This window comes from Sphaeramia orbicularis, chromosome 4 (assembly GCF_902148855.1).
Source record: "Sphaeramia orbicularis chromosome 4, fSphaOr1.1, whole genome shotgun sequence".
NCBI lineage: Eukaryota > Metazoa > Chordata > Actinopteri > Kurtiformes > Apogonidae > Sphaeramia > Sphaeramia orbicularis.
In genome coordinates, this window is record NC_043960.1 from 24,850,775 (window position 1) to 24,877,307 (window position 26,533).

A 26,533-nucleotide genomic window follows, 5' to 3' on the forward strand; every position below is an offset into this window, starting at 1 on the left:
GTGTCCTTTTTACTGTGTTACACGCGGATTTTTGTATAAGAAAAGATATGAAAAATATATAAAAATGTGTAGGGGTTTTTTTTCTCAATTTTTTTTTTTTCTCTTTTATCTCAGTAACTATTTATCTTTTAAAATAAACCCAAAGCGCTTCCAAACTTGCTTCATAACACTACTATACATCTGGTTTGAATTTTAGCCCCCATGTCCTGTTTTTAGGGACCAGTTTCATAGAAGCACCCATTTATATAAAGTTACCATGGCTATGAAAACTGAAGAGATCTGACAATGATAGCAATGCACTTTCTGTATTTTATAGTCTCATAAAACAGTTAAATAACCATAAAGCAATTGTTGCCAGCAGGATTAAACAGGTTAATATTTCATGTTAACAAAGCAATCTCTCTCTTCTGTGTGTCACTCATATATACAAGGATACAAGGCTATCTGATGCCTGCAGCTACAACACCTGTTACCAACCCTGGGCTGTATGTGTGTACCAACTATCCTCAACACATGCACAACACAGTAATACAACACCGCAGCAGGAAGAAAACATTGTAGCGCCAGGCCCCTTCACTTTCACTCTGTCCTTGTGTAAATAGCTGCTACTGAGGAGGATCCTCATGAGGAAGGACACCAATAACACACACTGCATTGGGAATGCTCTGGTTCTTTATTCCATAGTAACCTGTTCACCTGTAAATAAAACTAACCCCCCCAACTTGCACTGCACTGTTTTATGTGACTTCATTCCAGCCCTGCAATGCATTATGGGTAGACATTAAAAACACAGCAGCAAACAAGCATGACTTCACACTCTTCTCTTGTACTGCAGTTTTTTTGTTGTTTTTTTAAAGAATGTATTTATTAAATTTTCATTTTTCAAAACAAAACAAAACTGCTCAGCACACCAGTCAAAACTAAAATAGAGATTTACAGTCAGCAGACAGATTCCCATCACATTCATATTTATATAATATGATAAAAATTGATTTAAGAGCAGATGAAAGCTCACGTACTGCATTTGAATTAAGCCACAATTAAAAGAAGACAGGGAAATGATTGACTTATTTATTAGAGTGAATAAGGGGTCATGTAAACATATGAACCTGACTGACACTGTCTTTTTAAAATTATTATTATTATTATTATTATTATTATTATTATTATTATTATTGTATTTTTTCCATATTTGATTACAAAGTATGCATATAGAACTCAGACCTCTGCATCTCATATCCCCTCACAGAGGATAAATCAACAATAAATCAACTAAAACACACTGTAAAACTAGCTCCGCAATGTAAAAACAATTAAATAAATACAAATAAAAATTGTTAGAAAAACGCAACACTTCATATCACACTTTTCCAATCCTAAATGGGGGCTGGTCCCTTCCACAACAATCAGAGAACCAAGATAATTACTAAACATATTCCTTTGAAACACAACAAACACTAGTCGCTTTTCCATTGGACATTTGTGCAAAACTTTACCGATATTTAGTAAATGTCAAAAAAACAGAAGTGCGTAATGTCGGTTTTTCCATTAAATCACAAATGCGATGATTTGTTTTATTATTATCGTGAGATGACATTAGAAGTCATTCCATAAACATGGCGACGAACATAAACATGGAGTTGATTTACAGATATATTCATTATTATTATTATTATTATTATTATTATTATTATTATTATTATTATTATTATATATTACCCCTCTATCCCGTACTAAATTAAAAAATGATTGGGTTTCCTGGTGTGTCCACACATACCGCGACATGTCTCTTCTTCACTTGTTGTAACGTCTGTCAACATCCTTTTTTTTTAATTCACCTGACTCTAGTTGCAAAAAAGGTATTTCCATTGCAGTTTTGCATGATATACCATTTGCGCTACATCCGAAAAACCACCCCTTGCCAGCACAAAAATTTTTAATCAAAGAACGAGACTTTTGGCGAAATTGTTGTTTTTCCATTAGGTAAAATTTTATGCGCAAGTTATATTTGTGCAATTTGAGGGTCAATGGAAAAGCGACTACTGACAACAAAACAAAAACAAGAAACAAATAAAACAACCCCCCCCCCAAAAAAACTGGGATACTTTCATCAGCATTGATGGATGATACAAAGAAATGTGAATATTTTTGGAAATCAAGACCGAAAACAGGGCTGGAAATCACAAAAATGCACATCAAAGTGGATGCTAGACTATACTGAGAAATTTACAATATCAATCTGCGTTTTCAGGACATCAGGGTCATGTGATATGTGGTGAATGACATGCTGAATGAACAAGCAAAAGACTAGCAGTGGATGAGCGAGGTTTAGAGTTAATGCAAAAAGAAAGAGAGAGGTGTTGGAGTGAGCAAAGCCATGAAATCAGAGAAATAAAACATTTTTTTTCTGGTATTTTTACAGCAATTGCGTTCTAAATCACCATGGACCCAATTTGCTTCACAACAGACAGGTAAGATGGGGCAAACAGAGGAGAGCTAATGTTACTGTGACACAACTCTAGGACCTCTGGGGACACTGAATATCCTTTATTCAACCTGGCTCGCTGCTGGTAACTACCTCCACAATCTGGGTGTAGTGTATTCTACAAAAGGCAAGAAGATAATTACTAATACTACATGAACCAGGCTTTTATTTTCCTCTTTAGATGCTGTACAAAAGGTGCGTGACTGTGCCTTTACAAACAATTTACAATACTGCATCCATTTTTTAGTTGCAGCAGCAAAGGCACCAATCATTAAAACATAGCTATCCTCAGTTACCCATCATGCTTTTCATATCTCCCCGTACGGAAGCACAGTTAGTCCAAAAGATGCAACGTACCACATATGTGCTGCTGTAGTAAAAAAAAGCTAAACAGTCAATGCAGCCAACATTACTTAAGAGAATGACCTCTGACCCCACAAACAGGTTCCTTGTAGTACAACCATTTTAAAGGAAAAACGCTAAATTGGTAACATCAGATAGCTAGCTTGTTAGCTAGCTAGCGGCTAACACAAGCTGGTTAATTTGGGTGGGAATTTTGGGATTGTTTTGTGTGGTTGGTTGCTGGACTATTTTTCCGAACCACATCCAATTCAAGTCTAATATTAGATAAACTTTAGTGAAACACGCAAACACAAGTCCAAAGAAAAACACGATATAAAGCAAAAGTTCTGACTTTCTGGATCCAATTAGCGTGCCTACCAATATGGCGGTGTAAACAACAATCACATGACCGGTGACGTCAGCTGCAAGTCCTCAATAGTGTTACAAGATGACAACACAAAATCCTGATACAGAGCAGGATGAGTGATAAATATTCATTCATTCATATCACAGAAGTTCCATCCACTTCTTTCATACAGATCACGGACAGACATCAGCTATTAACTGAACTAGTTAATGTCACTGAAATCCATATTATTATGTTTCTCCAAAGTGCATAATAAAACTCCAACCTAGTGACATCTAATTCAATCCCTGTATCTTTACAAAACTTTACAAAAACATACACACTGAAACTAGTTTGCGCTGTTCACTAGTATGTCCTGTACAGGGTGGGGAAGCAAAATTTACAATGAACATTTAGTTGTTTTTTCTCAGCAGGCACTACGTCAATTGTTTTGAAACCAAACATATATTGATGTCATAATCATACCTAACACTATTATCCATACCTTTTCAGAAACGTTTGCCCATATGAGTAATCAGGAAAGCAAACGTCAAAGAGTGTGTGATTTGCTGAATGCACTCGTCACACCAAAGGAGATTTCAAAAATAGTCGGAGTGTCCATAAAGACTGTTTATAATGGAAAGAAGAGAATGACTATGAGTAAAACTATTACGAGAAAGTCTGGAAGTGGAGGAAGCAACAAAAAAACGTACCAAAGCTTTTATTAAAGCTCTCAAATCCAAAATCCTAAAGGATCCAACCAAATCCATGAGAAAAATGGCAATTGAACTTGAGGTAGACAACAAGACCGTTAGAAATGCAGTAAAATATGATTACCTCCGCCAAGGAAGTTATGTTTTTGCCATGGTTTGTTTGTCTGTCCGTTAGTGTGCAACATAACTCAAAAAGTTATGGACAGATTTTGATGAAATTTTCAAGGTTTGTTGGAAATGGGATAAGGAAGAAATGATTAACTTTTGGGGGTGATCCGGAGGAAATCCTGGATTCTGGATCACTTTGAAATTTTCGTTAACATTGTGGTAAATGGGGCCAAAATTTTCGTTTCCCAATATCTCGTTTAATTATTGACCAAAACTCATGAAATTTAACTCAGGAATTGACAATGGGGTCCTCTATCACATTTCAAAGGCTGATCCAGATCTGATCCAGAAGGCAGATTTTATTTTAAAAAATAAATGTAGGATTTGTATCACCGATTATGTGGGGAATTTTTGCGCTTGGCGGAGGTCTGCGCTCTCTGAGTGCTTTTCTAGTTTGAAGTTAAAATCTTACACAAGAACACCAAAACACTTGTTGACAACAGCAACAAATCCAACTTTAGCAATTTTTGGGAATCATGTTTACGGCCGCCTTCTAGCCCAGATCTAAACCCTCTGGATTCTGCTATTTGGGGCGTTTTAGAACATGCTACCAATAGAACATCACACAGCAATGTCGACTTTCTTAAAGATACTATTAAAGAAGAATGGGAGAAGTTGTCACCCGAATATTTGAGGAACACTTGCGCAAGTTTCAGGAAGCGTGTGAAGGTAGTTATTGAGAAAGAAGGAGGACACAGAGAATAAAAACATTTTCTATTATATAAATTTTCTTGTGGCAAATAAATTCTCATGACTTTCAATAAACTAATTGGTCATACACTGTCTTTCAATCCCTGCCTCAAAATATTGTAAATTTTGCTTCCCCACCCTGTACATGACACCCAGTATTATACAGATATTCAAAGGCTGTTAGGGTTTACAGAAGCTTCGAGGTAGAACTGAATGTGTTTATTTACCTTGCAGAGCTGTGCTGGTTGAACGTCAGCTGTGGCCTCCCTGTATATATGTGTGTATGTGAGGGGAGGGGGGGGGGGGGCAGCAGAGGATAAAGGCCACTCTAATAGCTTCTTTTCTATGCTGCTGTTGCTCCTGCCGGTGTTTTCTGCTGCTACAAGCCTCCAGCAGACAGTTCGAGCCTCCTGCTTGTTTACCTGACACTCCGCCTGCCTACTAAACACACTGCCCGCTGACTCGTCCGGCCCTTTCCTGTGCGTCTGTCTCCCTGCTCTCCACGCTCACCTTTACACCTGTTTGTCTGCCCTCGCTGTGTTTTGGGGTTGAACTGTCTTCCTGCATTCTAGCGTCTCACTGTACTGACATTAGCATAGCCCTTCCTCCTCCTCCTCCTCCTCCTCTCCTAGCTGCACTCATCTAACCTGTTTGGCAGTGTACGATACATGTGTATGTGTATGTATGTGTGTGTGTGTGTGTGTGTTTGTGACTGGCACACACTCTTTCATGCTGTAATTCGCTGTGGTTAGGTTTTACAAGCAAAGCACAATTCACACACACCCATTAGGGAAATCTAATCTTGCAGGCTTTGTGGGATTTAAAGAATCCTATCTATAATATCTGTGTTTTTTTTCTATCAGCAATCTATCAAATGACAGAGTGTAAAGTGAATGGATTTACTCATAGTTATTACCCTGCTCTTTAGTTTACTCTAAGGAATATTTTACATTCTCGAAGCTAACTGTTTTGGGTTTACAGCCCACTGGTTTACAGTTTTGGCTCAGATTCACCTCTATAAACCCGTTTCCAGCTACACTACGCTGCTGTTTTTCATGAAAAGCTGTGATGAACCCACTGTATCTGAAGCACAAAGCTACACACAGTACAAAGAGATAGTTTGGAACTAGATGGTGGAGTATTTAGAAGCCATCAAATTTTACTCCTGGAAGTCGTCAAAGTGCGGAAGGGTTTTAACTACTTTGGCTGGCCGCTAAAATTTGTAGCCAAAAAAATAAGACGATGATAAAAGAGTAAGCAAAAAGAGAATAAGGAGGAAAAAAAAGAAAATAAATAAAAAACCAAAAAAAAAAAGATTTTTTCAAAAAATTGTAAAAAATGTAAAAAAATAAAATAATAAATACATTTTTAAAAAGAGGATAAGGAGAAAAAAAAGAATAAAATAAATAAAAAACAAACAAAAAAAATAGATTTTTTTTTCATTTAAAACGTTTAAAAAATAAAGTAATAAATAAATTTAAAAAGAGGATAAGGAGGAAGAGGGAGAAGTATAACAGCTATTCTTAATATAATACCTTTAACTTACAATAGTCTGTAAGCAGATATTTTCCACTGACGTCAAGGTATGAAACTAAAATGCTCAAAAAGGCTAATGTTACCTATGTTGCTAAAGTTCAAATTCAACTCACAAAAAATAAGATGATAAAAGAGTAAGCAAAAAGAGGATAAGGAGAAAAAAAGAATAAAATAAATAAAAAACAACAAAAAAAGATTTTTTTTTTTTAAATTTTAAAAATTAAAAAAAATAAAATAAATACATTTTTAAAAAGAGGATAAGGAGAAAAAAAGAATAAAATAAATAAAAAACAAACAAACAAAAAAATTGATTTTTTTTTAAATTTAAAACGTTTAAAAAATAAAATAATAAATAAATTTTAAAAAAGAGGATAAGGAGGAAGAGGGAGAAGTATAACAGCTATTCTCTTATAATTCTTAATATAATGCCAGATATTTTCTACTGACGTCAAGGTATGAAACTAAACTGTTCAAAAAGGCTAATGCTAAAGTTCAAATTCAACTCACAAAAAATAAGATGATGATAAAAGAGTAAGCAAAAATGAATTAAGCCAAAAAAAATCTCAAATTTGGCAAAAAATTTTGAATTAAGCCCAAAAAAATCTTCAATTAAGTAAAAAAATCTTGAATTAAGACAAAAAAAAAAATCTCAAATCTAGCCAAAAATCTTGAATTAAGACAAAATAAAATCTTAATTCAAGCCAAAAAAGGCTTCAATTAAGTAAAAAAAATCTTGAATTAAGCAAAAAAAAATAATCTAGAATTAACAACTTAATTTTTTTTCCCCCTTTGTTTTAGTGCACAAACTAACATTAAATTATGAAAATATTTACATTTACAAACTATCCTGTAACACTAAAATGTGAATAACCTGAACAAATATGAACATCCTGAAATGTCTAAAGAAAATTAAGCACAATTTTAATATTTTTTCTGCCTGTTCCTCAGTGTTTAGTGTCTTTGTAGATCTGATCCATAATGCACATGTAGGAGTGAGAAGTTGAAGAATAATATTGTTAAAATTACACTAAATTTTCTTATGTTTTTTAATTTAAATTTCAGTTGTTTTTTTTGTTGTTTTTTTTTTTTGGCGTAGTTTATAAAAGTAAGTATTTTCATAATTTAATGTTTTGTTGTTGTTGTTTTTTTTTTTACATGAAAATGTAACAAGAATTGGATACCAATTTATTGATTAATTGAGTGTTGATTTATTGATTAATTTAATTATAGATTTATAACCAAACTTAAACTTAAATCAACTCAAAACAATAATTTGGAAATCTTGCATAGGTTGATAGAACTTTGTGACGGGACAGTGAACCCATGTGTGAATAATAGTACACAAAGCACAACTGAGGCAATGGATTTATATACATATAAATACTTTATTAACTAAACTAAGACACACAAATAACATAAAGACAAGAGACAAATACAACCAAAGGAGCAGGAGATTATGGACAGGAGAATATGTAAATCAAGTTGGCAGATAGCTATATTCAAGAGATTATAATGTTAGTGAGGTTACGTTGAGGTAAACCTACTTAACTTGGAATAACACCAACTCAGATAAATCAGGAGCAAGTTTTCTTACAAGTTGTTGCGGTGCGGATGCAGCAACTGGCACGGCCTTGACGGCGGATGGATGAAGTCTTCTGACGTAGTTCGAAGCAGGAACAGGCTGTGAAGCGACGTGCTTGCGCTGGAGGCCTGAAGGTCTGGAGTTCTGAAGTTCTGGAGTTCTGAAGTTCTGCTGGCTGGAGGAGGTTCACAGCTGGCTCTGGCAGCTGGTTCTGGAAAGCTCGCCAGGAGAAGATGGAACAGCTCTGAGAGCCAAGGAGATGGTCAAGACTCCTTGGAGAAAGCTCTTTGTTCTTAGGTGAGAGCTCAGAAGAGGTGGAGAAAGCTCTTTGCGTAGGTGAGAGCAGCCAGGGTGGAAAAAGCTCTTTGGAGAGCTTAGAGGATAGAACAGCTCCCGAGATGGAAAAGACTCCCGAGATGGAAAAGACTTCCCGGAGAAGTTGGTTTCATTCATTTTTATAGTTCTGTCCAAAAACCAGCTTGCCACGCCTTCCTCGTGCATATAGATGAGTTGGGGTCGATGCCTTGGGGCGTTGCCTTCTTTGTCTGTTTTCGGCGGGAAAACGCCTCCTCGTGAATATTCAAAAATATCACGTTTCTCTTCCCTCTTGGGAAGACAGAGGGGGAGAGGACTGTGGCTTAGCCTTGTAAGAAAACTTTGCATCCTCAAATAAGATCCTCTTAAACTTTATACATCACCTGTAACCTCACTTAAGCATCAGTAAAATAATAGCATGATTATTCAGACATGCTATAAGCAGTGATACTCTTACTTTCACATAATTTACCGTGAACATGATCAGGACACACATATGTGAAACCACAGGTCAGGCAAATGGCTTAAGTATTACATGCATACAAGAGTTAACGTGCTGAGTTAATTAACATTAACACATAATGTAATACATTATTAACATGGCACATATAGGGATTTTATCATTCAGTCCTTTGTTCGTTTCTGGGTTCATCTTCACCTCTGGATAAGCAAGAATAATAGGACACAGATGTTGAGAGGCAAAAGGTCAGCTTAGTGTCAAAACCGAGTCCATTAGGCTCATTCTTTAAGATCATCTGTCTGCGTAAATGTCATTTGCAAAGGATGTCCCAGTACTGACCTGGTGACGGACCAATCAGCATGGTTGTTCAGGAATTTGGTTTGACACGGAGAGGAAGATAATATAATTTATACTTCTGTTTTTTGAGTCTGTTCACTCACTCCACCGTCATCCGGCTACAAAACAAAGACAAAAAATTTGGATTTGTCATTATTTATAGGTTATTATGTTATTTTTTTACTGGTTCGGCCCACTGCAGATCAAATTTAGCTGAATATGGCCCCTGAACTAAAATGAGTTTGACACCCCTGCTCTAAATTCTTTGGTGTGTTCATTATTTAATCCCATCTTTTCGGACATTTTTAATTACAAAGCCCTGGTATTGTCTCACAGAAACATACTTTATCTCACAGATGGTTGAAAAGTATCATGACTCACTAAAACCCACTGATGGAGATGGAGATGTTTGAAGATACGTTGCTGTTAAATTATATCAGTATCATGTTTTGATCAGAGGCAGACTTCATTCCATCAGGTTTTGGACGCCCACATTTTCATCTGGCAAGTGTTTGTGGTGGGCTAAAATTTTACTCCTACTCATAAAGAACTGCATTATTTTTTACTACACTCCACTGTTTAAACACACTGCCTCCAGTTTCTGCCTGAAAGAGCTGATGGCTTCATATACAGTAAAAGGCTGATATCAGTGTGACAAGGCTGGTGTTTTTCACTAACGTAGATATGTTCTTCTAGACCAGGGGTGTCAAACTCATTTTAGTTCAGGGGCCACAATAAGCCCAATTTGATCTGCAGTGGGCCGAACCACTAAAATAATAACAGAATAACCTATAAATAATGACAACTCCACAATTTTGTCTGTGTATTAGTGCAAAAAAAATTTAATAAATTATGAAAATACTTACTTTTATAAAGTATCCAAACAAAAAAGATGTGAATAACCTGAAAAAAACTGAAATTTCTTAAGAAAAATAAGTGCAATTATAACGATATTCAGCCTCCACTTATTTCCATATGTGCATTATGGATCAGATCTGCAAAGACACTAAACACTGAGGAAAAGGCAGAAAAGAGTTCAAATTGGGCAGAATTTTCTTTAGACATTTCAGGTTGTTCATATTTGTTCAGGTTATTCACATTTTATTGTTACAGGACAGTTTGTAAATGTAAATATTTTCATAATTTAATGTTATTTTTTGCACTAAAACAAAGACAAAAATGTGAAGTTGTTAACTCAAGATTTTTTGCTTAATTCAAATTTTTTTTTGCCAAATTTAACTTTTTTTGGGGGGGGGGGGGGGGGGGCTTAATTCAAGATTTTTTTTTTGCTAAATTTGATTTTTTTGGTTTAATTCAAGATTTTTTTTTTTTACTTAATTGAAGATTGTTTTTTTTCTTAATTGAAGATTTTTTTTTTTTTTTGCCTTCCAGATTTTTGTACTTAATTGATGATTTTTTTTTTTTTTGCTTAATTCAAGATTTTTTGCTAAATTTGACTTTTTTTTTTGTTTAATTCAAGATTTTTTTTTTACTTATTTGAAGATTTTTTTTTTTTTTTTACTTAATTCACAATTTTTTTTCCTTAATTCAAGCAATTTTTTTTTTTTTTTTGCTTAATTCAAGATTTTTTGCTAAATTTAGGATTTTTTCTTTTTTTTTTGCTTAATCTGACATTTTTTCCTTAATTCAAGCTAAATTTATTTATTTTTGCTTAATTCAGTTCAAAACTGTGGAATTTTTGCACTTTGTAATTTCCTCCCAGGGGCCGGATTGGAACCTTTGGTGCTGTTCTAGACTCTGTTCAAGAAAGCTATTCTTTGAAAGCATTTATCCTTTTTTTTAATGTAGCTCAAGGTGAGTTGTAGAGAAATAACCAACCCGATAAAGCCATATCACAACAATCTAATTCTAACATAACATTCATTGTGGAGGTGTGAAAAGTGACTCATAGCTGACAGATTTTTTTTTTTTTTTTTTGCTTAATTCAAGATTTTTTGCTAAATTTGAGATTTTTTTTTTGTTTAATTCAAGATTTTTTTTTTACTTAATTCAAGATTTATTTTTTTTTTTTGCTTAATTCAAAAAAATTTTTTTTCTTAATTGAAGATTCTTTTTTTCTTGCTTAATTCAAGATTTTTCCCTTAATTCAACCAAATTTCTTTTTGCTTAATTCAAGATTTTTTTTGCTAAATTTAAGATTTTTTTTTTGCTTAATATGACATTTTTTCCTTAATTCAAGCTATTTTTTTTTTTTTTTTTTGCTTGATTCAGTTCAAAACTGTGGAATTTTTGCACTTTGTAAATTCATCCCAGGGGCCGGATTGGACTGTTCTAGACTCTGTTCAAGAAAGCTATTCTTTGAAAGCATTTATCCTTTTTTTTAATGTAGCTCAAGGTGAGTTGTAGAGAAATAACCAACCCGATAAAGCCATATCACAACAATCTAATTCTAACATAACATTCATTGTGGAGGTGTGAAAAATGACTCATAGCTGACAGATTTTTTTTTTTTTGCTTAATTCAAGATTTTTTGCTAAATTTGAGATTTTTTTTTGTTTAATTCAAGATTTATTTTTTTTTGCTTAATTCAAGATTTTTTTTTTTTCTTAATTGAAGATCCTTTTTTTCTTGGTTAATTCAAGATTTTTTCCTTAATTCAACCAAATGTCTTTTTGCTTAATTCAAGATTTTTTTGCTAAATTTAATTATTATTATTATTTTTTTTGCTGAATATGACATTTTTTCCTTAATTCAAGCAATTTTTTTTTTTTTTTTTTTGCTTAATTCAGTTCAAAACTGTGGAATTTTTGCACTTTGTAAATTCATCCCAGGGGCCGGATTGGACTGTTCTAGACTCTGTTCAAGAAAGCTATTCTTTGAAAGCATTTATCCTTTTTTTAATGTAGCTCAAGGTGAGTTGTAGAGAAATAACCAACCCGATAAAGCCATATCACAACAATCTAATTCTAACATAACATTCATTGTGGAGGTGTGAAAAATGACTCATAGCTGACAGATTTATTTATTTATTGTTTTTGCTTAATTCAAGATTTTTTTTTTCTTGAAGATTTTTTTTCTTGCTTAATTCAAGATTTTTTCCTTAATTCAACCAAATTTCTTTTTGCTTAATTCAACATTTTTTTTTGCTAAATTTAAGATTTTTTTTGCTTAATATGACATTTTTTCCTTAATTCAAGCAATTTTTTTTTTTTTTTTTTGCTTAATTCAGTTCAAAACTGTGGAACTTTTGTACTTTGTAAATTCATCCCAGGGGCCGGATTGGACTGTTCTAGACTCTGTTCAAGAAAGCTATTCTTTGAAAGCATTTATCCTTTTTTTTAATGTAGCTCAAGGTTAGTTGTAGAGAAATAACCAACCCGATAAAGCCATATCACAACAATCTAATTCTAACATAACATTCATTGTGGAGGTGTGAAAAGTGACTCATAGCTGACAGATTTTTTTTTTTTTTTTTGCTTAATTCAAGATTTTTTGCTAAATTTGAGATTTTTTTTTTGTTTAATTCAAGATTTTTTTTTTTACTTAATTCAAGAATTTTTTTTTTTTTTGCTTAATTCAGAATTTTTTTTTTCTTAATTGAAGATTCTTTTTTTCTTGCTTAATTCAAGATTTTTCCCTTAATTCAACCAAATTTCTTTTGCTTAATTCAAGATTTTTTTTGCTAAATTTAAGATTTTTTTTGCTTAATATGACATTTTTTCCTTAATTCAAGCTAATTTTTTTTTTTTTTTTTTTGCTTAATTCAGTTCAAAACTGTGGAATTTTTGCACTTTGTAAATTCATCCCAGGGGCCGGATTGGACTGTTCTAGACTCTGTTCAAGAAAGCTATTCTTTGAAAGCATTTATCCTTTTTTTAATGTAGCTCAAGGTGAGTTGTAGAGAAATAACCAACCCGATAAAGCCATATCACAACAATCTAATTCTAACATAACATTCATTGTGGAGGTGTGAAAAGTGACTCATAGCTGACAGATTTTTTTTTTTTTTTTTTTTTGCTTAATTCAAGATTTTTTGCTAAATTTGAGATTTTTTTTTTGTTTAATTCAAGATTTTTTTTTTTACTTAATTCAAGAATTTTTTTTTTTTTTTGCTTAATTCAAGATTTTTTTTTTTCTTAATTGAAGATTCTTTTTTTCTTGCTTAATTCAAGATTTTTCCCTTAATTCAACCAAATTTCTTTTTGCTTAATTCAAGATTTTTTTTGCTAAATTTAAGATTTTTTTTTTGCTTAATATGACATTTTTTCCTTAATTCAAGCTATTTTTTTTTTTTTTTTTTTGCTTAATTCAGTTCAAAACTGTGGAATTTTTGCACTTTGTAAATTCATCCCAGGGGCCGGATTGGACTGTTCTAGACTCTGTTCAAGAAAGCTATTCTTTGAAAGCATTTATCCTTTTTTTTAATGTAGCTCAAGGTGAGTTGTAGAGAAATAACCAACCCGATAAAGCCATATCACAACAATCTAATTCTAACATAACATTCATTGTGGAGGTGTGAAAAATGACTCATAGCTGACAGATTTATTTATTTATTGTTTTTGCTTAATTCAAGATTTTTTTTTTTTGAAGATTTTTTTTCTTGCTTAATTCAAGATTTTTTCCTTAATTCAACCACATTTCTTTTTGCTTAATTCAACATTTTTTTTTGCTAAATTTAAGATTTTTTTTGCTTAATATGACATTTTTTTCCTTAATTCAAGCAATTTTTTTTTTTTTTTTTTTTGCTTAATTCAGTTCAAAACTGTGGAATTTTTGCACTTTGTAAATTCATCCCAGGGGCCGGATTGGACTGTTCTAGACTCTGTTCAAGAAAGCTATTCTTTGAAAGCATTTATCCTTTTTTTTATGTAGCTCAAGGTGAGTTGTAGAGAAATAACCAACCCGATAAAGCCATATCACAACAATCTAACTCTAACATAACATTCATTGTGGAGGTGTGAAAAGTGACTCATAGCTGACAGTCACCTCATGACCCCACCCTCAATGTTTGACACTTGATAGTGAAACAAACTGGTTATAAGGACTGTTATGTAATAAAAGACATGGTAAAGGCTGTCAGTTCAATAGGTGCCTAAGGGTGTGCACCTCATATGAATAACACTGTTTTACATCCATGTCAGAGAGCAGTGAAGTATGTTATCCAGTGAGTTTCTGCATGTTCTCATGTATTTTAACAGGTGTGTGATGAATGAAAGGCAGAAATGAAAGTAGATATTTATGTACCCTGGTTTACTGGGCTTTTCATTTGGGTACAATTCTATGTAAGGAGGACGGTGCAGCAAAGTTAAGTTAAGCAGGGTACACACTTAAAGATAATCAGGCTGTTTTTGTCCCGATTTTCCCCCTTCCCGACCAAGGATGGAAAACGCCAGATTATTTTATGTTTTATAAGATTGTTCTATCCGATTATCCTGTGGTCTGAGGTGTGTGGTATTAGAAGCCATCAAATTTTACTCCTGGAAGTCGTCAAAGTGTGGAAGGGTTCTAATTACTTTGGCTGGCCGCTAAAATTTCTAGCCAAAAAATAGACGATGATGAAAAAGTAAGCAAAAAGAGGATAAGGAAAGAATAAAAATAAAAAGAATAAAATAAATAAAACAAAAAAAAAAAAATTAAAAAACAAACAAACAAAAAGCACTACTTAGAAATATTTTCTCGGCATGACCCGCCCTACTCTGTCTCTGATTGGCTTATCAGTCCTTGTGCCTTAAGTTAGCCAATCTGATCAGTGAAGGCAAGTGGGTACTATCCAATTAGAGGCAGAGTAGGGCGGGTCATGGCTTCACCATCCTAGGGGAAAAAATAGGCAATTTGGACGCACATACTGGACTAGACTAGCTGCTGAAACTGAAAGGAATGGAAATCTGTTGGTCTTGAGGACTCACTGTGAAATGACGAGTTGTTCTCCATCTACTGTGAGTCCTTGAAGGGTGAAGTCCGAGACAAGACCAAGAAAGAAGAAAATGGTCTCGAGACCGGAGTCGAGTACTACACCACTATACAGAACAGTCCTATTTATCATTAGTTACACATGTGATACACTGGAGCATGTCCGTCCATCCATCCATCCATCCCTCCCTTCGTCCGTCCAGCCATTCCTCCCTCCGTCCATCCATCCATCCCTCCGTCTGTCCACCCATCCATCCATTCCTCCCTCCCTCCCTCCGTTTGTCCGTCATCCATCCATCCATCCATCCGTCCCTCCCTCCGTTCATCCATCTATCCATCCCTCCCTCCCTTCGTCCATTCATTCCTCTCTCCGTCCGTCCATCCATCCGTCCGTCCATCCATCTGTCCGTCCATCCATCCATCCATTCCTCCCTCTGTTCATCCGTCCATCCCTCTCTCCCTCCCTCCATTCGTCCATCCATCCATCCCTCCCTCCCTTTGTCCGTCCATCCATTCCTCCCTCCGTTCGTCCGTCCATCCATCCATCCATCCATCCGTCCCTGCCTCCCTCCGTTCATCCATCCATCCATCCCTCCCTCCCTCCCTCCATCCGTCCATCCATCCCTTCATCCATCCATCCCTTTGTCCGTCCATCCATTCCTCCCTCTGTCCGTCCATCCATCCCTCTGTTCGTCCGTCCATCCGTCCGTCCGTCCACCCATCCATTCCTCCCTCCCTCCATTCGTTCATCCATACATCCCTCTCTCCGTCCATCCATCCCTCCCTCCGTTCATCCATCCATCCATCTATCCATCCATCCATCCATCCCTCCCTCCGTCCATCCATTCCTCCCTCCGTTCATCCATCCATCCATCCCTCCCTCCATTCCTCCCCCCGTTCATCCGTCCATCCATTCCTTCATCCATCCATCCCTCCCTTCGTCCGTCCATCCATTCCTCCCTCCGTTCGTCCGTTCATCCATCCCTTCATCCATCCATCCATCCATCCATCCATCCATCCATCCATCCATCCATCCTTTTTTACTACATCTTTTCTTACAAAATTGGATGGCATGTTGCCTCACAACAAGACAGCGTGGAGTTTCAATCAACTTCAAGAGAAGTTTGCACATTCTTCCCAGGTCCACTGGATTCCTCAAAAACATGTATGCTAGGTTAATTCTCCTGTCAATGTCAGTCAAAGGTTTTAATCTTAGATGTGGAGTTGACACAGCTCCGTGTGTGTATTGCGGTGGGTCATGTGCACTAGATTAATTTCTTTATGGGAACAATAAAAGTGAACTTTATTTCACTTGATGGAATTGCTCCACTATAATGCAGTTAGTTCCAACTTTTATAATTTGCATACTAATTGGTTTTTGGACTGCTCTCATTGTCATGTGCTATTAATGTTATGTATTTGCATTTTTGGCTGTTGTCATTTAGGTGTTTTGGAGCCAGCAGTGACCATATCTGGGCAAAAGACAGTCTGGTTTTGACCAGCTCGATATGTAAAGTGACATGAGATAACTTTTGTTATGATTTGGGGGTATATAAAATTTGATTGATTGATTGAAAAGGCTGGAGACTGGATAGCACTAGGGAAGATGGGTGATTAAGGTTAAAAGGTACCTTAGTAACAAGGTAAAATAGTTTGTGTAACATATTTGAATTGATTTGACAGTCCTACTAGAGTAACATATTAATCACAACCACAGTCAAGGTTTCTCTGAGGAAAAAAATGCTTCAGCCAGTAAACAGAAGCTCCATCATTTATCAAAGCCTCACATTGACATCTTAATACCTTAGTCTTATTATGTTTTTAATGGTGCAATAAAAGCACCACCACTCCACTTATCAGACAGTCCAACCAAAACAAAAAGGACTGAAATTTTCATTAGCGTCTAGTAGCTACCTGTGGCTTCACACTTCAAAAGACATCCAACTATAAGTGTTTGCTGTTGATATCGCTATCGGCAATGATCGGGGGGAAGCTGAATTGATTGGTGAAACTGGTAGAAAAGTCACACCGATTGGACAAATGTGCCAGATTGCGCAGAATTCACAGAGCGATCGGTTGCTTAACTGTTCCATCACAATATCCTGGAGGGACTGATAAGTCTGTTGTGTTGTCCTCTTCAGATCTAATCAATATCATGATCCTATTTGTTCATGATATGAGCAAACACTCTGCTCTAACTCACTTTAGATATAAAAATGACTTGGGGGGGGGGGGAAACCCAGTAAAGGCTAAACACTACAAAAATCAAAATCTTACCAAGTGTGTTTTTCTCATTTCTGGTCAAAATATCTCATCACATTTAAAATAAGACAGAATCACCTGAAGAGTAACTTTTCAGTGAGATTTAAAGAACTTATTTTTGACAGTAGATCTTGAAAATCTTATTTCAAGAAATCTTACCAAGATCATTTTCACTTGTTCCATTGGCAGATTTTTTTTTTTTTTTTTTTCTTAATTTAAGATTTTTTGCTTGAATTAAGCAAAAAAATCTTACATTAAGAAAAAAAAAAATCTTAAAATAAGACATTATCACCTAAAGAGTAACTTTTCAGTGAGATATAAGAACTTATTTTTGACAGTAGATTTTGAAAATCTTATTTCAAGAAATCTTACCAAAATCATTTTCACTTGTTCCACTGGCAGATTTTTTTTTTTGCTTAATTTAAGATTTTTTGTTTGAATTAAGCAAAAAAAAAAAAATCTTCAATTAGGCAAAAAAAGATCAAATAAATTCTTAAAATAAGACATTATCACCTAAAGAGAAACTTTTCAGTGAGATATAAGAACTTATTTTTAGACACTAGATCTTGAAAATCTTATTTCAAGACATCTAACCAAGATCATTTTCACTTGTTCCATTGGCTGATTTTTTTTTTTGCTTAATTTAAAATTTTTTTGCTTGAATTAAGCAAAAAATCTTAAATTAAGAAAAAAAATCTTAAAATAAGACATAATCACCTAAAGAGTAACTTTTCAGTGAGATATAAGCCCTTATTTTTGACAGTTGATCTTGAAAATCTTATTTCAAGAAATCTTACCAAGATCATTTTCACTTGTTCCATTGGCAGATTTTTTTTTTTTTTGCTTAATTTAAGATTTTTTGCTTGAATTAAGCAAAAAAAAAAAAAAATCTTAAAATAAGACATTATCACCTAAAGAGAAACTTTTCAGTGAGATATAAGCACTTCTTTTCGACAGTAGATCTTGAAAATCTTATTTCAAGAAATCTTACCAAGATCATGTTCACTTGTTCCATTGGCAGATTTTTTTTTTTTTTGCTTAATTTAAGATTTTTTGCTTGAGTTAAGCAAAAAATCTTAAATTAAGAAAAAAATCTTAAAATAAGACATTATCACCTAGAGAGTAACTTTTCAGTGACATATAAGAACTTATTTTTGACAGCAGATCTTGAAAATGTTATTTCAAGAAATCTTACCAACATCATTTTCACTTGTTCCATTGACAGATTTTTTTTTTTTTTTTTTGCTTAATTTAAGATTTTTTGCTTTATTCAAGATTTCTTTTTCTGAATTCAAGCAAAAAAAAAAAAAAAAAAAAATCTGAGAGACAAGAAATGAGAAAAATGCACTTGGTAAGATTTTGATTTTTTCCAGTGAACAAACAGGTAATTTGGTCAGATAATTTACTTTTTCTGTCATTTAGGTATACAAATGTTTCATTTTTTGTTAAGTCAACCCTATTTTTACAGCACACTAGGTCTATGCTTGTCATATGAAATATTCACATCAATAAACGTAACAGAAGACAATTTGCACTTATTAAGTCCAGATAGAATTACCTGTAACAGCCTCTTTTCTCACTGTTACAGTACAGCTAAGGACGACTACACATGGTATAGTTATTCATTCCATTGTACTGTTGTGTTTGGAGTACCATGGTTTTTGACTGGAGAGAGACTGAAAGGAGAAACATCAGTCCTTTTCAGTGTCTTAAGACAGCAATTTGACCCATTTCACAGTGGTGTTTCCACAAAGAGCAAGTGCAGAAACTGAGCCGCTCTTTCATGACTGATAACTTACTCAGACAGGACATCTCAGACAGCTGTATAGGCTGTGACAAGACCCACAGGTCCAATTTGTTACATAAATCATCTTTTCCCATTCTATAAGGTTCTGAGTGAACCGGTGGAAATGCACAGTGGGTGAAGGCCTGAGCTGTTACAATTCAATTTGTGTCCACACCAGTTAGGAACAGGAATTTGTAGATTTAACCATTCCCAGCATGATACTGTGGCATCATTATGCTGCAGGGGTGTTATTCAGCAGAAGGCTTGGGGGAAGATTTTTCAATATGCCTGGTCAGGGTCTTGGAATTTCTAAATCCTGCTACAACCGCCACATAAATTTACACAGCTGGAAATGTTTTGCAAAGAACCATGAAGAGAAAGTTATGGTTGCAACTGCTGTATGAGCTCTCCTAAATACAGGTTTGAACAATCCAATTCAGTAAAAAAAAATATATGTTTTTTACTCTCTAATTTTGTGTGATTTATTACAGAGTAGCCAAAGTGTTCTGTCCAAAAACAATATCACCTTACTATTCACATAATATGAATTATATGAGGCAGTATGTGAATATTTCTTATCTATAACTAAGGCTGGGTACCATGGCCAATTTCCTTAATCGATTCGATTTCAATTCATGAGGTTCTGAATCGATTAATTGCGATTCGATTCAGTATTAACTGATTGATTCAGATTAATTTAGTGATACCAAAGTACAATTTTGAGTTGTAACTTGATTATTTGACTACTGCAGCCATGCAACACAGAATCAATATTGATATTAGAAAGGAAAATAAATATGACATTTCAGCAGTAAATAGATGAATCTGCTCTAAAAGGATGAACAGAACACAAACATGTTCATGTTTCTCCAGTGGCTCAGAACAGACTTCTTCATCTTTATTCTGTTTTATACCTGGTGCTTCCAGCCTTAAGGCACATTACTATCACCCTGGGGCACTGACACCAGTTTGCCCCCCCCAAAACAGAATCATGTTGGGCCCTTGGTACAAGAAACTCACTGGAGGGGTAGGGTGGGCGGGGCTTCGCGATTTCCACTTCACTATTCCTCTAACTCGGCACCCAGCCACAGGTGATCCAAGTTAATAGTTCTAGAACGACTGGCTTCCACGACCCGTCTCCGCTGGCCAGTTCCTCCACACCGCGGGTTCCAGTTTGAGGTGGGCAGGACCTCCTGCAGAGGGGTTTTCCCCACCCTTCCTCCATGTTCCTCCTCGCCAGAACTGTCGCGAGCACGACCGTCTCCGCAAGGGGCTCGTGAGACAGAGCTGGCAGCACTTCCACGTCGGTGGTTTCCGGGTCATTTACTCATGGTCCTGTTCTGAAAAATCGATCTCATCCACCATTAATCGATTATGCAAAATTAAAAAGAAATCGATACAAAATCAATTAAATTTATTTTTTTACCCAGCCCTATCCCATCCTCTCGTGTTTCCCATAGTAACTACAGTATATACAGATACAGTTATACATCCTATATAAAGACAGTATATATATATATATATCTATATATCTATATATCTATATATCTATATCTATATCTATATATATATATATATATATATATATATGTCACAGTAGAGATTGAAATCCAGTAGGATTCCTAATCCTACTAGGACAGATAGGAATTGTAGTTTGTCCTAGGACAAACTACAATTCCTATTTGTCCTAGTAGGATTACAAATCCTACTAGGACAGATTGAAATTTTAGTTTGTCCTAGGACAAACTGAAATCCTACAAGAAATTAGGATCTGAAGATTGGAATTCCAATCTGTCCTAGGAGAATTTAACTCATAATGGCCCTATGCAAATGTGTCCATTTACATACCAATGACATTTACATACGGCCATTGAATAAGGTTGGACCAAACGGCTGGCACCCTGGTTACAATGTGTATTAACCTAAGGGACATATACTGTATCTAAGATATGAAAATAATTCAGCTGGAATAGTGATGGCGAAATTGTATGCTTACCTATGCTGAAACTGACTGGAATTTTGGCTGTGAAATTATTCAGTCTATTTTCCATACATTTTGATATAAGCTGACATTCTCCTAATAGAATTCGAGATTGTCCTGACAGAATTCTTATATTTTTTGCCGTAGGACAGACTGAAAATCCAATCTTCAGATCCCACTTCCAAATAGAATTACAATCTGTCCTAGTCGGATTGCAAATTCTCCTAGGACAGATTGGAATTCCAATCTTCAGATCCTAATGTCTTGTAGGATTTCAGTTTGTCCTAGGACAAACTAAAATTCCTATCTGTCCTTGTAGGATTAGGAATCCTACTGGATTTCAATCTCTACTGTGACATATATATGTATATATATCTGGTGTAGCGGTCTCTTGGATTAAACTTCCAGATGCAGGGAGTTTCAAACAGGTGTTGTTTTAATTTCTTTTTGATGTCATGTAGACACCATGGATTCTAACACTGTGAAAACTACACAGCAAACACAGAGAAAACAAACACAGTATGTAGTTTACCAAACAATTCACACTTAATATTTCACTTTAATACACACATTCAGTCAACACTGTACCTCGCTCCACTCTCCAAGGGCGCTATTTAACATCTTAGACAAAGCCCTCCTCAGTAGCATATTCTTTAGCGCCATCTACACATCACAGCAGCAAGCGTTCCAAACAGGACAAACACGGAGATACACGGCCAACGAAGTAAATAAAAGGTATATAAAATGGTCTCAAACAGGTCTCAAACATATCAACAGTGTAAATAACCAATTAGATTTTTACCGCACCTTTGAATCTGCGGGTTTACAGCATGAGGGAAAAACAGGAAAATACATGAAGAAGAAAACCTGAGACCTTCAAAATAAAATCACATACCAAAGAAGGCGCTGTAGGACCACAAATCTGATCATTGTATATTAATAACAATGAGTCACTGTAAAAGCCATTTACATGAGGGTTCCCACGGGGTTTTAAAAAGTCTTACAAGTCTGAATTTACAAATCTGCATTTAATTCCTTAAAAAAATGTGTAAAGGTATTAAATTTGATATGGTAGGTCTTAAGTTATGTTAATATAAAACTTGCTGGCTGTGTTGTGTTTAAACGTGTCAGGGAAATGTTCAAACTACAAAGAAAGTAATGTTAGTCGACTCAGTTCCACTTCTTCCAACCTGACAATTTATATTGAAATTAGGAACCAATTATGACTAACTTTGCAGGCCCTGGTGATAATTGGCTTGTAATGGTGGGAATCAAGGTGTTGGAGTAAATAAATTAATTTTCCTAAATTCTAGGAGTCACGAATTTTTGCCAGTATGGCCATGAAATAAGCTGTAAAATGGGCATTAATTTCTGTTCTAAGTAGCCTTAAAAAGGTCTTAAAATGTCTTAAATCTAACTTGTAGAAACCTGTAGGAACCCTGATATATATATATATATATATATATATATATATATATATATATATATATATATATATGTATATATACACATATATATATATATACACATATATATATATACACACACAGGGTGGGGAAGCAAAATTTACAATATTTTGAGGCAGGGATTGAAAGACAGTGTATGACCAATTACTTTATTGAAAGTCATGAGAATTTATTTGCCACAAGAAAATTTCCATAATAGAAAATGTTTTTATTCTATGTGTCCTCCTTCTTTCTCAATAACTGCCTTCACACGCTTCCTGAAACTTGCGCAAGTGTTCCTCAAATATTCGGGTGACAACTTCTCCCATTCTTCTTTAATAGTATCTTTAAGAAAGTTGACATTGCTGTGTGATGTTCTATTGGTAGCATGTTCTAAAACGCCCCAAATAGCAGAATCCAGAGGGTTTAGATCTGGGCTAGAAGGCGGCCATAAACATGATTCCCAAAAATTGCTAAAGTTGGATTTGTTGGTGTTGTCAACAAGTGTTTTGGTGTTCTTGTGTAAGATTTTAACTTCAAATCATATTTTACTGCATTTCTAACGGTCTTGTTGTCTACTTCAAGTTCAATTCCCATTTTTCTCATGGATTTGGTTGGATCCTTAAGGATTTTGGATTTGAGAGCTTTAATAAAAGCTTTGGTACGTTTTTTGTTGCTTCCTCCACTTCCAGACTTTCTCGTAATAGTTTTGCTCATAGTCATTCTCTTCTTTACATTCTAAACAGTCTTTATGGACACTCCAACTATTTTTGAAATCTCCTTTGGTGTGACAAGTGCATTCAGCAAATCACACACTCTTTGACGTTTGCTTTCCTGATTACTCATATGGGCAAAAGTTTCTGAAAAGGTATGGATAATAGTGTTAGGTATGATTATGACATCAATATATGTTTGGTTTCAAAACAATTGACGTAGTGCCTGCTGAGAAAAAACAACTAAATGTTCATTGTAAATTTTGCTTCCCCACCCTGTATATATATATATATATATAGTAAAAGACATCTTGATTTCAATGGTACTCTGGTGAATAAAATACAAATATTAAAACATAAAGACCCAGAACTACTTTTGTGTTGACTTCAGAATGTTTTCTTCAAATCTAATCTTTCTTAAGTGCTCTGTCAAAGTTTGTTATAGTATTATCCTCTGCATTCTGCATTTCTCAGTGTAAATCAGGTATTTTCTTGTATTTAATTCACTGACCATGTACATGTTCACTCAAGCTCAGAGTAAATTCAAACATTATTAAATCAAAACTAGGAAAACTAAAAAAAAGTGACTTTTCCAGAAAAAATTACATCATTAACTAAACAGAAAAACAAGCGTCTACAACCACAGTCATTTATCAAACTGCATGGGTTTTCCTTTTGAATTAATGCTGCAGAAGATGACTGTTTTCATGTTCATATCAGAGCTTCTGAACGTCCACATGGGCATGACAATAAAAGTTTTACATGTATTAATAAGATTAATGATTCTATGAAAACTATGTAAAACTATGAACTGAAGGTACAAAGTGTGATGTTTTGTCAGATGTTTAATGAGTCCGTTTCTATAACTTTTTCATTGTTGGAGAAAGTGTACGAGATAGAAGTATCTTTGGTGCCCGACAACGCGGCCCTATCATGTATTCTCAATTTCGACACAAACACGGCCACTACAAGATACAGGAGCTGCGCTTCCATAAAATTACCAAGAGAATCTGAAGTCAGCTTTTGAAATGCTGCAAAAAAGAGAATAAAGAAAATGCAAATTAGTACAAAAATTGGGGTGGCTGCATGGTGTGGTCAGATAGGCAATGGTACACACGGCGGTAATAGAGTAGAGAAAGTCAAGCATTGTGGTCCTGTTCCCATTTAAAACGGCTCTGATGTTCTTTTGCATGGATACAGTACCTGCTGAACTAATAGGCATATATTTTCACACTTTACAGGAATAAATGGGAAGATGTCTGAAGAGGCTGAACTGATTGTTTTCGACCTTTTCAAAGAAATACTTAATAATGCACTTAAAAAAAAAAAAAAAAATAGAAACAATTTGGCTCCTGTCTAGACATAAACAGGCTTTAGGATGTGATAATTAAAGAAGAAACTATGAGTTAAGACTTTTATTTAGACTCCAGTCCTTTTTTTTCTTTCTTTTTTTGTCCAGTCACCCAAGTAACACTTTAGTGCTTTTCACACTAAGTATTGCATTTTCCTATTCTCAGTGTCCTGTACATCCAGGATTTGCCTCTTATGGGAACATACATATCCAATTAGTCAATTAAGAACCTCAAAGACCTAAACAGCCACAGGCGATTGAAAACATCTACTGATCTAAAACATTTAATAACTTCTAAACCACTAATCCTATCGATACATTTAAATAATTCAAGGAAGATGTAGTTTCTTGGCTTGAAGCGGCATCAGATGTATATTATTTCGATGTTTAACAGCTCTGCAGTGAACATGGAAATACTGTCATCTTCTGCATCACTGATTCACCAGTAAAAACCCAGGTTGACGAATGTGGTTGTAGACATCTGTTTTCATGTTCACTTAATAATACAGGGTGGGGAAGCAAAATTTACAATGAACATTGAGTTGTTTTTTCTCAGCTGGCACTACGTCAATTGTTTTGAAACCAAACATATATTAATGTCATAATCATACCTAACACTATTATCCATACCTTTTCAGAAACTTTTGCCCATATGAGTAATCAGAAAAGCAAACGTCAAAGAGTGTGTGATTTGCTGAATGCACTCGTCACACTAAAGGAGATTTCAAAAATAGTTGGAGTGTCCATAAAGACTGTTTATAATGTAAAGAAGAGAATGACTATGAGCAAAACTATTACGAGAAAGTCTAGAAGATACTATTAAAGAAGAATGGGAGAAGTTGTCACCTGAATATTTGAGGAACACTTGCGCAAGTTTCAGGAAGCGTGTGAAGGCAGTTATTGAGAAAGAAGGAGGACACATAGAATAAAAACATTTTCTATTGTGTAAATTTTCTTGTGGCAAATAAATTCTCATGACTTTCAATAAACTAATTGGTCATACACTGTCTTTCAATCCCTGCCTCAAAATATTGTAAATTTTGCTTCCCCACCCTGTATATTTTGCTGAAAAAGTCACTTTTTCTTCATGTTTCCTCTGTTATAATATAACAACATTTGAATTTACACCTAGCTTTTTATGTACAACTACATAATCAGTTGATTAAATATAGAAAAAGACCTACTTTTAACTGAAAATGCCAACATACAGAAGATAATATGACAGTAAATGGTGGTAAATGTCGAGAAAAATAATATGGAAGTCGCTATAATAATAGTTCTAGTTTTTTACGGGTTTAAGATCTGTTCTTTTTACGCCTTTTCTGCCTCACCTACAAAATCTAGACTAGACTTTGCATCCTCATTCCTGACCCCTGTAATGCTGCATTTCCACTATGTGGAACTGGCTCAACTCAGGTACAAGGTTCTATTCCTGGAGAGTGTTTCCATTACAGGATACGACCAACTTTAGAGTACCTGGTTGTCATAGCAACGCTGCATGTAACTTCCGTGACATCTGCTCAGAGGGTTGCTGATAAACTCAGTTGTTGCGTGTTTCTCCGTCAAGCTCACGCTGAATCTTTTCATTGGCCACCAAGGACAGAAATGTCTGAACCTCCTTGACCGACCACAGTGTAGTTTTACAGGATTTCATCATGGACTAGCCCACCGGGACATACATTGGGGGGATGACCATGGCTCAGGTGGTTGTGCAGGTTGTCCACTAACCGAAGGGTTGGCTGTTCGAATCCCGCTTTGTCCTAGTCAGTCCGTTGTGTCCCTGGGCAAGACACTTCACCCTCCTTGCCTCCAGTGTTGCCGTAAGTGCGAATTGGCACATGAATAATGGGTCAATAATGTAAAGTGCTTTGGGTGCCTAGAAAAGCGCTATAGAAATCTAATCCATTATTATTACTGATGATGCAATGACACAGAGACAACTCTTTGATCAATCAACCATCTGCAGTGTTAACACTAGAGCTGCACTATAGAGGGAATACAGATACGTCACTTCCCCCCTGGGCCACGCCCCTCTAAGTCAGACTGAGTGGCAAAAACAAACCGGCTCAACATGGTGGAGCATAGCAGTAACTACACCGAGACTGTGAAAAATGTGGAATATAATATGAAATTAAAGACAATTGGACTGGA

The 26,533-nt window shown here is 35.1% G+C and overlaps 1 long non-coding RNA gene across 1 annotated transcript; it reads right to left on the reverse strand.

Annotated features, from left to right (window-relative positions):
* Positions 1-9,650: 9,650 nt before the first annotated feature.
* On the reverse strand, positions 9,651-26,197 carry LOC115418591 (uncharacterized). The gene is made up of 3 exons (XR_003935335.1): positions 26,062-26,197; positions 25,461-25,465; positions 9,651-9,662 (listed from the first exon to the last, which is right to left on the reverse strand). It is a non-coding gene; the product is annotated as an uncharacterized LOC115418591 (long non-coding RNA).
* Positions 26,198-26,533: the final 336 nt, after the last annotated feature.